The sequence below is a fragment of the Leucopleurus acutus genome, assembly GCF_964270905.1.
Source record: "Leucopleurus acutus genome assembly, chromosome: 15".
Classification (NCBI taxonomy): Eukaryota; Metazoa; Chordata; class Mammalia; order Artiodactyla; family Delphinidae; genus Leucopleurus; species Leucopleurus acutus.
Window position 1 is genome coordinate 952,008 of NC_139157.1, and position 12,530 is coordinate 964,537.

At 39.2% G+C, this 12,530-nt stretch overlaps 1 pseudogene across 1 annotated transcript; it reads left to right on the top strand.

The window, feature by feature from the left end:
* The first annotated feature begins 4,272 nt into the window (after window positions 1–4,272).
* LOC309972037 (eukaryotic translation initiation factor 1-like) lies at window positions 4,273–4,653 on the top strand (annotated as a pseudogene). Its single transcript has one exon. The product of its transcript is annotated as a eukaryotic translation initiation factor 1-like (transcript).
* The last annotated feature ends 7,877 nt before the right edge of the window (window positions 4,654–12,530 follow it).

The following is a 12,530-nucleotide window of genomic DNA, read 5'->3' on the forward strand; positions in this document are numbered from 1 at the left end:
GTCTTACAAATGAGCTACTGTATGACAGTAATGTATGTAGCTTGGGTGAAACGGAAACAGTCCTAGAAAGGTACAAATTAGTGAAATTGACTCAAGAATAAATAGAAAATTCTAGTAGATTTCTAACAAGAGACTAAATTGTCATAATAATTTAAAAACTTCCCACAAAGAAAATCCAGGACAAGATGGCTTCATTGGTAAGTCCTACCAAACAAGAAGAATTAATACCACTTCTTCACAAAATCTTCCAAGAAATTAGAGGGAACACATCACAACTCATTCAGTGAGGTCAGTATTACTCTGATTAAAAAAAAAATCAAAAGAACTGAAAATTAAGACCAATATCTGTTATGAATATAGACACAAAAATACTCAACAAATGACTAGCAAATCAAATCCAGCAAAATATAAAAAAGATTATACACCATTACCCAGTGAGATTTATCCCAGGAATGCAAGGTTGGCTTAACAAAAAAGTAAATTAATGTAATATGTTATGTCAATAAACAAAATAAAACATATGATCATCTCAATAGGCACAGAAAAATCATTTGACAAAATTTAACACCCGTTTATGAATATTCAAACAATGACAACAATAGAAGAACTTCTTCAAAATGATAAAGTCATCTATGAAAAACTCACAGCTAACATCATCGTTAATTTTGAAAGACTGGATACTTTCCCCCAAAGATGAGGAAAAATACAAGGGTGTCCACTCCTGCCACTTCTATTTGTGATTGTCCTGGAGGTTCCAGTTGGGGCACTTAGGCAGGAAACACACATACACATTTACATCTTGAGAATCATTACCAGCTGGTGATCCATTACCAGTTACTTATGGGATTGTCGTCCCTCTCAAGTGTCTCGGGATAAAAGCAAATGACAGTCATTGTGATAGATGAGACCCAAGGTCTCTTCTGCCCATGAGGCTCTACGAACACAGAGCTCCTTTCCTTTGGGGTGCCCAGAAGTGGAATCTCAGTGCCATACCATTTTGCCTCTGACTTTTCTGACTTTGAACACGGGATGTATGGTCTGTTGAAACAGGAGTCTGAGACCTTACTGCATGGCTGCCGTCTTTAGGAAACCCTTAGACTCCACTTGGGCAGAACTCTCTTAGGACCTTTCTCAGGATATAGGAGGATTCGCCACTAATTGCTATTTAGTCACAGTTGTCACTCCCACAGAAACACATTTTCAGTCATTCCCAGTCACTCCTGGGCGTGGGATATAAAACCCGTTGTGTATCTGCTACTTGTTCCTCTAACCTCATGTCCTACTGTCCTGCAAAACTCTTTGCCCAACCTGCTAAATTCCACGCCCTTTCCATAGACTCTGTCCTCTCACACAGCTGTGCCTTCCCCTGTGCTAGCTCTTCTTTCTGGAAAAGTTCTCTCCACTTGTCCCCTCCCTAATTCTTATTTGTCCTTCAAGGCCCTACCTGCCCTACCCAGGGTGCTCTCCCCTGGGGCTTTGTCTTCTTCTGGGTGAGGATTACCTCCCAGATCCTTTACAAACCTGTTAACTTACTTTTCTGTTTCTGTTCTACACGTTCATCTCCTACAAACTCTGCATCTCCAGAGTCTAGCATATTAGTTACCATAAACCATAGATGCTCAGAAGTATGTGCTGAATTGATACTGACAGTTAGAGGACCTCATGGTGACACAGATCCAGTGATAGCTCCCCTTCGAGGTGTACCTTCATCCTAGGCATCTGTTTTTTCTGAAGTTACCTTGTCCTGGGGACCTGGTTGAGACATTGTCAGAAGTAGGAGCCTAAGCTTCTTATTTTAGTTAAGCTGTGAAAAGAACATACTCTACCCATCGACCTTGACAGGTACACCTTTATCACATCAAAAATTGAAAACACTTAAAGCCCTGAGTTTTATATGACCAAAATTAACAAAATTTCAAAAATAATTGAATATAATTACTGTGCAAGTTTGGGTGTTCTGCTGAAGGATTGGCAGTGGAGTTAAATCCTCACTTAATGAAAATAGGAATAAAAATAGGAAAATATGCCAGGCTTGGTGACAAGCACTGCTTCCACCCGCTGCTCACTTCCAGACTGAAGAATCCCGCAGGCACCTGCATCGAATCCATGAACCTGGGTCAGGGCTACACGTCTGTGCAGGGCGCTAGGAAACCGCCTCCCGGCCTCTGCCTGGAGATCAAGAGGTGGCCGATTCCCTAACATCGGGAGGGTCTTCAGAAGGTGCTCAGTGGTGAGAAAACATGACAAATATCCTTTATGGAAGACAGACAAGAGTCTTTGCTAAGTGGATGTGCGTGTGATGCCACGATCGTGGGATTACACAGAGGAGGCTGAACAGTTTCCTTTGTGCCTCTCTTACACCTTGGTAGTGATGTGGGGACATTATCCTGTTCATATCTGTTAGAAGGGAGAATGTTTGAAGATGCTTGTTGTAAAATCAAGGATTTTTAAATGTAGGTGTCGTTAATATGCACTTGTTTCCCCACTAAGAGTTAACATTGCAGTAGTCTTTGTTGGTCCAAGGAGGGGCACAGCAAGGATGAGCTTCAGCAGGAAAACATACAAAGGCTGAAGGTCATTGTTAATTGCAGAAAACATCATTGCTTCCTAACTCTTTCACATAAATATGTAAATATGAGCGTGTGAAAACTGACCTAAGGAAACTGGCAGCAATCACTTTTATTAAAATATTAAAGTCAAGAGAATATAATTTTATGTATCAAATGTAACACATTCAAACATTCATACATTCATTCAATCAGAATTACTTAGTGCCATGAAAAACAGTAACAGACAGGCTGGTGAGATCCTTGTTTTCATAAAACTTAATCTAGCGAAGAACACAGACAGTAAATGTGAAAAAACCAAACTAATGCTGGGCAGTGTTCGGGTCTCTGACAAAAGCAGTGGGACTTGGTGTGGAGGGGCCCTCACGAGTGGGGACTATGAAATCAAAGCACAAATAAACTCTCTAAAATGCAAAAGACGTTGCTGTTGTTTCAGAAATCATGGGTGTGTGTGTGTGTGTGTTATGTTTTAGGTAGGTTTGTAACACTTCTCAGAAAAATAATTCTCTAATCATAGACTTTAGACCTGTGTCTCAGGACAACGTTAAAAGTCACCCTTTTGGTAAGTGATGTCTTATTTTTATCTGATCCACAGAATAGAGAGGTAGAAGGCATTGTAAGCGGGGTAGGGGGGAGGCGTGGCCGCTGGACCTCTGACCCCCTTCAGGACAGAGCTGTTCTTTACCAGCAGTGAACACCAGGTTCACACACCCTGGAACCAAGTCCCTCAGGCGAGAGCCCGAAACCTGTGTTGGGTTCTTGCACAGTTGAGGCCACTTCCTCCCCCCGTAAAAGCCAAATGGGTGCATGTGTTGTGAGGCAGACGTGGGGTCCGACGTGTGTGCGTAACTCACGGAGAATGGACGCGTCTGTGCATTTGGGTCCAGAGAACCAGAACTTTGTGACAGGAGGGCTTGAGGCCGTGGAGGCGAGGTTCCCCCTGCAGCTTGGGGACCGTCGGTGTGCTGGGCCCCGCGTCTCCAGTGACATATCTGTAGCTGTTTGTACTTGCAGCTTTTGAGCCCTGGCCACGGAAGATGGTTCATATTATATTTAATGGTTGTTGATCTAATATCTGGCAAGTGCGAGAGCTCTGTTCCTGACGGTCTGGCGGGGCCCTCAGCTCTGCGCTCCCTCACCGCTGCGGCCGCCAGCCCCGAGCAGCTGTGATCACATTACAGGAATGTGACAGTTGGACTGTAGTTTCAGGCCTGCTCAGTTTCTTTGTAAATGATTTATAAGCCCAACTTGAAAAAAATCTATCTTTAAATAAGTTGCAGCGTTGGAGTTATGTCCAACATGTAGGATTCCTATTACACATAATTCTATTATTACTAGTTATGGCACAGTCCTAGCAAAGTCTGTGAATTATAAAAATATGGCAAAAATTTTTTTTGCATTTAAGGATAAATGGTGTTCAAGAGAACAGAATACCAAAGGAAAAGGTACAATAACAAAAGTTTCCACATATAAAGCCCACAGACTTTACTGCAAGTGTGCTGGTGGTAAATCTCCCTGAATTTTTAAGATGGTGGCCCATTTAAGCGGGGTTTGTCCAAAGCTCACTGCTTTCATTTACTTACTGAAGGACAAGCCAGAGTTGAATTAAAAAGTGGATCATAGCCCCAGTCACTGAGCCGCCGCCGAGAACCCAGCAGCCTCCCCCTCGAGCCCCCTCGCTTCCCGACGCTCCGTACCCCCCGCCCGCCTTCTCCAGCCGCCGCCTTCCGCAGGCCGTTTCCACCGAGGAAAAGGAATCGTATCGTATGTCCGCCATCCAGAACCTCCACTCTTTCGACCCCTTTGCTGATGCAAGTAAGGGTGATGATCTTATATCTATACAAGAATTCAACAGAGAAACGGCAGGAAGACCCTTACTACTGTCCAAGGGATCGCTGATGATTACGATACAAAGAAGCTAGTGAAGGCGTTTAGGAAGAAATTTGCCTGCGATGGAACTGTAATTGAGCGTCCAGAATATGGAGAAGTAATTCAGCTACAGGGTGACCAGCGCAAGAACATATGCCAGTTCCTCGCAGAGGTTGGACTGGCTAAGGGCGATCAGCTGAAGGTTCATGGGTTTTAAGTGCTCCTGGCTCGTTGAAGCTTAAGTGAGGATTTCCTTGCAATGAGTAGAATTTTCCTTCTGTCCCTTGTCACAAGTTTACAAACCTCGCAGCTTGTGTAATGTAACCACTTGGGGTCTGCTGTTAACTTGGACGAGTGTAACTGCTTCACGCAATAAACTGAAAACAGCCATGCTGTGTAGCCTTGAAGTCCCTCATTTAAACAGAGGTCAAGCAGTAGGCACCTGGCAGGGTCCGGCCTGAAACAAAGCAATAACGGTGATGTTTCAGCCAAGTCCAGAGCCCCGAGATCACAGGCGGCTGTGTCTGGCCAGAAGCTCCCAGCAATCCCTCTACAGAGTTCCCTGCCCTAAGAGAATGTCGCCACCTGAACAGCCCTCGGTGAAGCTGAGAGTGGAGGATGGGGTGAGGCAGCGGCGGCAGCTGTACTGCTAGAGGGAGTCTCTGATCGTCAGGGGAAAGATCCCCTGGTATCTCCAACGTGACCAGGTGGGCAGAGCTTAGAGCAGCCGCCTTCCTTCTATTGAGGTGACAGGACATCTGGCTTGCCACCAAGGTCTTTTTGACCAGACATATCCCAGCTGATCGATGAGCAAACTAGAATGTGAGGCCAACCTTCTATCAGAGTTAAACTTTGGACAAGGGAACAAATTTCAAACCGATGTATCAGTCATGCAGCTGTAGAGCTCGCAACTTACTAGCAGAGCTGCCCAATGCCACGTGAAGTAACAAGCTGGTTTTTGGTTTTCTTTGGGGTTTTTTCGCCTTCAGTTTTAATGTTATGTAATGTATTTAAACACTTATTTATATAAAACTTGTTTTCAGAAAAAAAAAAAGTGGATCATTGCTCTGATATAATGAGTGTGGTTTGTCCATGATTAATAAAACCCTCTATTCTTAGTATAACTTGTAGAATATGAAGTCATTTTACGGGACATTTAAGATACAGATAAACAAAAATATGTTGGTGGAAATTTTTTTTTTACTTCAGAGAAGATATTATTTCTAAATACGTGCCCGCTTTTAAAGGAAGAGTATATATTATTTTGGAAAATAGAAAATATACGTGAGCAAAACAAAGCGAACAAACAAAAGGGAAAAACAAAAGCTCTTGGTTATTAGGTGCTCACACCTGGAGGCAAGCGCTGTTGACATGTTGATGTTTAAACTTGGAGATTTTTTTCCTGAATATGTGTGTATACAACACATGCACATGCATATGGACATAGGAATATGAGATCCTATTGCAGATACTGGCTTTTAGTCTAAGTTTTCAAGTCATCAGCTTTGATGTTTGCATCTAGTTCTCATACAGGGGTGCCCCATGGTTTGTGTAGTCAGTCTTCTGGTGCTGCATTCAGACTGCTTCTCATTGTTTTGCTGAGATGTACAATGCTATCATGAACACCTAGTAGATGCATTTTTATACTTGTGTGATTATTTCCCTACAATAATTTTCAGAAGTGTAATTGCTGAGTCAGTTCCCTCACTTTTTTAACAGCTTTCGATAAATATTGACAAATTTTCTCCGAAAAGGTAGGGCCAACTTATATATCTGCTAGTAGAGTGTGAAGAAACTGTCTACATCAAAAAATGGAAATTATTATTTTAAAAATATTTGTTAGCCCAGATCACAGGCCTATGCCCAAACTGTAAGGGCCTAGGAGAGAGAGTAACTTACAGTTTCCGTTCTTGTGAATTGAGTTCCTCATTTTTGCCTCCACAACTCACGAAGGGGCCTCTCCAAAGCAGAAAGAGTCTCAGTTATTAGACAGCAAGAAAGGGAACTGTGCTTAGTATCTTGGGCATGTATTTCATTTTTCTGTGAATTATTTGTTCACCCTTTAAATTAGTTTTTCATTAAAATACCTTTTTTGGGGCTTCCCTGGTGGCACAGTGGTTAAGAATCTGCCTGCCAATGCAGGGGACACGGGTCCGAGCCCTGGTCCGGGAAGATACCACATGCCACAGAGCAACTAAGCCCGTGTGCCACAACTACTGAGCCTGTGCTCTAGGGGTCGTGGGCCACAACTACTGAGCCTGTGTGCCACAACTGAGCCTGCCCACCTAGAGCCTGTGCTCCGTAACAAGAGAAGCCACTGCAATGAGAAGCCCGTGCACTGCAACGAAGAGTAGCCCCTGTTTGCTGCAACTAGAGAAAGCCCGCATGCAGCAACAAAGACCCAATGCAGCCAAAAATTTAAAAAAAGAAAACACCTTTTTTTCTCTTTAACTATTAACCTCTTTCCATATGTGAGCAATATTTTTTCTCAATTTATGATATTTAAAAAAATTCCAAGATCTGTTTTTTGTATTAGACTTAGGAGAACTGCCCCCAGGATTACATATTCATTGACATTTCCCTAATTTTGTTTCATATTTACATACTTTGTTCTTATATATTTTTAATTTTATTTAAAATATAATCCTTGTGGATTATATTTGTATGTATGGTATGAGGTAAGGCTATTAACCCATTTATTTTTCTTCTAAAGGATTATCTAGGTATCCCAATTACTGATCATTTATTTCTTACTGATTTAAAATTCCAAATCCTTCATGTAATGTTCTTAGGTCTGTTTCTTAACATTAGTTTCCAGCACAGTCCACTGATTCTGATTATGCAGCTTTATAATAACTATTCCTCAGTATCCTTTTAAAAACATTTTACTTAGTTGTTCTTTAAAAATAATTTTATTATGCAAAGTTCCAAATATATCCAAAAGTAAGGAGAATGCTCTAATGAACCCACTCTTACCATGGCCAGCTACAAGTTTATCAACACTGAACCAGTCTATTGATATTATTTACTCCAACCCCTAACCTCAAGATCATTTTGAAGCAAATCCCAGATGTTATGTCATCTGTAAATATTTTAGTATGTATTGTTATTAGATATTTTTATTGAGGTACAATTTACATGACTTAAAATTCATCATTTTCAACTGTGCAATTCAGCTGGTTTGAGCGTTTTTGTATATTGTACAACTCTCACCACCCATCTGTTCCAAAACATTTCTATCATCCCCAAAGAGGCCCCATACCTATTATAATCAGTGTCAACTCTGGCACCGCCAACCCCCGGCAGCCACTAATCTACTTTTGGCTCTTCGGCTTTGCCTTTTCTGAATATTTCACATAAATGGAATCTTACAGTGTATGTCCTTTGTGTCTGGTGCTCTTCATTTAGCATGATGTTTTCAAGATTGTATCAGTGTTTCATTCCTTTTTATGGCTGAAAAATATTCCAGTATGCATATGCCACATTTTGCTTACGTATTCAGCTGTTGATGGATTTTTGTGTTGTTTCTAATTTTTGACTATAACAAATAATGCTGCTGTGAGGAGTCATATACAAGTTTTTCTCTAAACATATCTTTTCATTTCTCTTGTGTGTATGTGTAGGAGTGAAACTTATCAGTCATATGGTAATTCTATTTTTAGAAAGTTTGAGGAACTGCCAAACTTTTATACAGTGGCTGCATTATTTTAAATTTTTATAGCAATGTGAAAGGCTCCTGATTTTTCCACATCTTTGTCAACACTTATTATCTTCTATTTTCTTTTTTTTTATAACTATTCTAGTGGGTGTGAATGGCATCTCATAGTTTTTATTTGCATTTTCCTAGAGATTAATTATGTTGAACACCTTCTCATGTGCTGGTTGGCCATCTGTATATCTCTATGTCTTTTCTGGAGAAATTCCTTCCTTTGGAGATATTCTATTCCAATTCTTTGTAGAAATTTTATTTAAGTCCTTTGTCCATTTTAAACTGGGTTATTTGACATATATTGTTTAGTTGTAATATTTCCTTATATATCCTGGATATTGGACCTTTATCAGACAGTTAACTGGCAACTATTTCCTCCCATTCTGTGGGTTGTCTTTTTACTTTCTTTATAAAATCCTTTAATACACAAAAATCTTTCATTTTAATGAAGTTCAATTTGTCTTTTTTTCTTTGGGTGCCTGTGGTTTAGGTGTCATATCAAAGGATCATTTGCCAAAGCCAAAGTTATAGAAATGTACCCCTGTGTTTTCTTCTAAGAGTTTTGTAGTATTTGTGCTGACATTTAGGTCTTTGATTCATTTTGAACTGATTTTTCCCTATGGTGTGAGGTAGGGGTCCAAATCTATTTTTTGGCTCAGGGATATGCAGTTATCCCATACTGTTTGTTGAAAGGATGATTGTTTTCCTGCATTGAATGGTCTTGGAAACCTTGTCAAAAATCAATTGACCATTGATTATGAATGTATTTTGGGGCTCTCAGTTCTATTCCATTGTTTTAAATATCTATCCCTGTCCCACTACCACACTGTCTTGGTTACTGTAGCTTTGTAGTAAGTTTTGAAATTGAGAAGTGTGAGTCTTCCAACTTTGTCCTTTTTCAGGATTGTTTTGGCTATTCGGGTCCCTTGCATTTCATATGAGTTTTAGGATCAGGTTGTACTTTTGTGCATAAAAAGAAATTGGAATTTTGATAAGGATTGCACTGAATCTCTAATTCAATTTTGGGGGTATTTGTATTGTAACAATATTGTTTTCCATACCATGAATACTGGATGTCTATTTATTTGTTTATTTATTTATTTATTTATTTTTATGGATCGTATGGTAGTTTTATTTTTAATTGTTTGAGAAACCTCCATAGTAGCTGCACCAATTTAGAATGCCACCAACAGTGCATGAGGTTTCCCTTTTCTCCACATCTTCACCAACACTTGTTATTTGTTGTTTTTTTGATAATAGCCATTCTGAGAGGTGTGAGGTGGTATCTCATTGTTGTTTTGATTTGTATTTGCCTGATGATTTGTGATACTAAGCATCTTTTCATGTGTCTGTTGGCCATCAGTGTGTCTTCTTTGGAAAGTGTCCATTCAGGTCCTCTGCCCATTTTTTAATCGGGTTGTTTTCTCCTTTGATGTTGAGTTGTATATGTTCTTTGTACATTTTAGATATTAACCCATTATTGGAAATATCTTTTGCAAATATCTTCTTCCATTCAGTAGGCGACTTTTTCATTTTGTTGATGGTTTCCTTTGCTGTGCAAAAGCTTTTTAGTTTGATACAGTCCCATTTGTTTATTTTTGCTTTTGTTTCCCTTGCCTGAAGAGACGTATCCAAAAAAATATTGCTAAGACTTATTTAAAAGAGAGAACTGCCTATGTTTTCTTCTGGGAGTTTTATGGTTTTAGGCCTTATATTTAAGTCTTTAATCCATTTTGAGTTTATTTTTGTATACGGTGTGAGAAAGTAGTACAGTTTTATTCTCTTTCGATTTATTTAGATCTTATTTAATACAACAGTGTTCCATTGTTTTCACTGTAAAAGTCGTGCACATCTTTTGTTAAATTAATTCTAATGAATAAGCTAATTGTTAAACTAATTAATAAAACGAGTATTTTATTCTTTTTGATGCTATTTTAAATTGTTTTCTTAATTTAATTTCAGAATGTTCACTACTAGTATATAGAAATGCAACTAATTTTTGTATATCCATCTAGTATGCTGCAACCTGGCTGACCTAGTTTGTTAGCTATAATAGATATTTTTAATGGATGTTTGAACTTTCAATATATAAGCTCATGCCATGTGCAAATAGAGATAGCTTTGTGTCTTCTTTTCCATTGTAGATGGCTTTTATTTCTTTTTTCTTATCTAACTGTTCTGGCTGTAACCTCCAGTACAATGTTGTATAGAAATTATGAGAGCAAACATCCTTGTCATGTTCCAAATCTTAGGCAAAAGTGTTCAGTCTTTCATCATTAAGTATGATGTTAGGGGCTTCCCTTGTGGCACAGTGGTTAAGAATCTGCCTGCCAGTGCAGGGGACAAGGGTTCGAGCCCTGGTCAGGGAAGATCCCACATGCTGCAGAGCAACTAAGCCCATGCACCACAATTACTGAGCCTGCGCTGTAGAGCCCACGAGCCACAACTACTGAAGCTCTCATGTCTAGAGCCTGTGCTCTGCAACAAGAGAAGCCACTGCAATGAGAAGCCCACGGACCGCAATAAAGAGTAGCCCCCACTTGCCACAACTAGAGAAAGCCCATGTGCAGCAACAAAGACCCAATTCAGCCAAAAATAAATAAATTTATTTTAAAAAGTATGATGTTAGCTGTGAATTTTTCATAAATGGCCTCTATCAGGTAGAGGAAGGTCTTCTCTATTTCTAGTTTGTTGAATGTTTTTATCATGAAAGGGTGTTGCATTTTTTTCAATTTTTTCTGCATCTATTGAGATGATCGTATGTTTATTCTATTGATATGATGTATTACCTGAATTGATTTTTCTATATTCTACTAACTGGGATAAATCTCACTTGATTATAAGGTATAACCCTTTTTATATGTTGTTGCATTCAGTTCTCCTGTATTTTGTTGAGGACTTTTGCCTCTATATTTATGAGGAATATTGCTGTATAATTCCCTTTCCTAGTGATGTCATTGTCTGGCTTTTGTATCAGAGAAATACTGGCCTCATAGAATGAGTTATAAAGCGTTCACTTCTCTTCTTTTTGGAAAATTTGAGAATGATTGGTATTAATTCTTCTTTATAGTTTTAGCAGAATTCACCAATAAATATATTGAGTGCTCAGTGTTTCTTTGTTGGAAGTTGTAATTATCATCATCATCATCATCATCATCACTCAGTCTTCTTAGCTAATAGGTCTATTACTTCTTGAGTCAGTTTTGGCAGTTTGTGCATTTATAGGAATTGTTCCATTTCATCCAGGCTATCTGATTTGTTGGCATACAAATGTTCATGGTATTCCCTTACAGCCTTTTTCATTTCTGTAAGGTCAGCATAATGTCTCCTCTTTCATTCCTTAGTTTGTGTCTTCTCTCTCTCTTTTATACATTGCTTGCCCATAAACATAGATTTATATTTATTATTTATAATTATTGCTTTATATATCTGTCTTTTATATCAGATTAAAAATACAAGGAGTTACAAACAAACATACATTTATTCTTTTATATTTACCTATTTAGTCTCCTTTACTGGTGCTCTTTATTTCTTCATGTGGACTCGAGTTATTATCTAGTGTCTTTCTATTCAGCCTGAAGGGCTCCCTTTAGCATTTGTTGTAGGGTATGTCTGCTCATGACAGACCCTTTTGATTTTTATCTGCAGGTTTCTTAATTTCTCCTTCTTCTTCTTTTTTTTGGCCACACAGCGCGGCATGCAGGATCTCAGTTCCCTGACCAGGGGTTGAACCTGTGCCCCCTTGCATTGGAAGCACGGAGTTTTAACCACTGGGCCACCAGGGAAGTCCCCATTCCTTCGTTTTAAAGGGTAGTCTTTCTGGATATAGGGTGGTTGAAATGGTTTTTTTTCTTTCAGCACTTTCAGTATGGCACGCCACTGCCTTTTGGAATCCGTGGTTTCAGACGTTAATCTCATTTGTGATAACTGGTACATGATGGATTGCTTCTGTCTTGCTGCTTTCAAGATCATCTCTTTGTTTTTGTCTTCGGATAATTTCATTATGATGTATCTAGGTGTACATCTATAAATTTATTCTACTTAGAGTTTGTTGAGCTTCTTGAATGTATAGAATAATGGTTTTCATCAAATTTGGGAATTTTTCAGCCAATAGTGTTTGAAATAATATTTCTGATTCTTTCTCTCTCTCTTTGCCTTGTGGGACTCCCGGTATGTGTAATGCTGGTACGTCTGATGGTGTCCCACAGGTTTCTGAGGCTCTTCTCCTTTTTCTTCATTCTTTTTCCATCCAGTCCTCAGATGGGTACTCTATTGACCTAGCTCAAAGTTCATTGATTCTTCTAACAACTGGAGTTGCTGTTGAATCCCTCTGGTGAGTTTTTCATATCAGTTATTGTACTTTTTTTTTTTTTTTTGCGGTACGC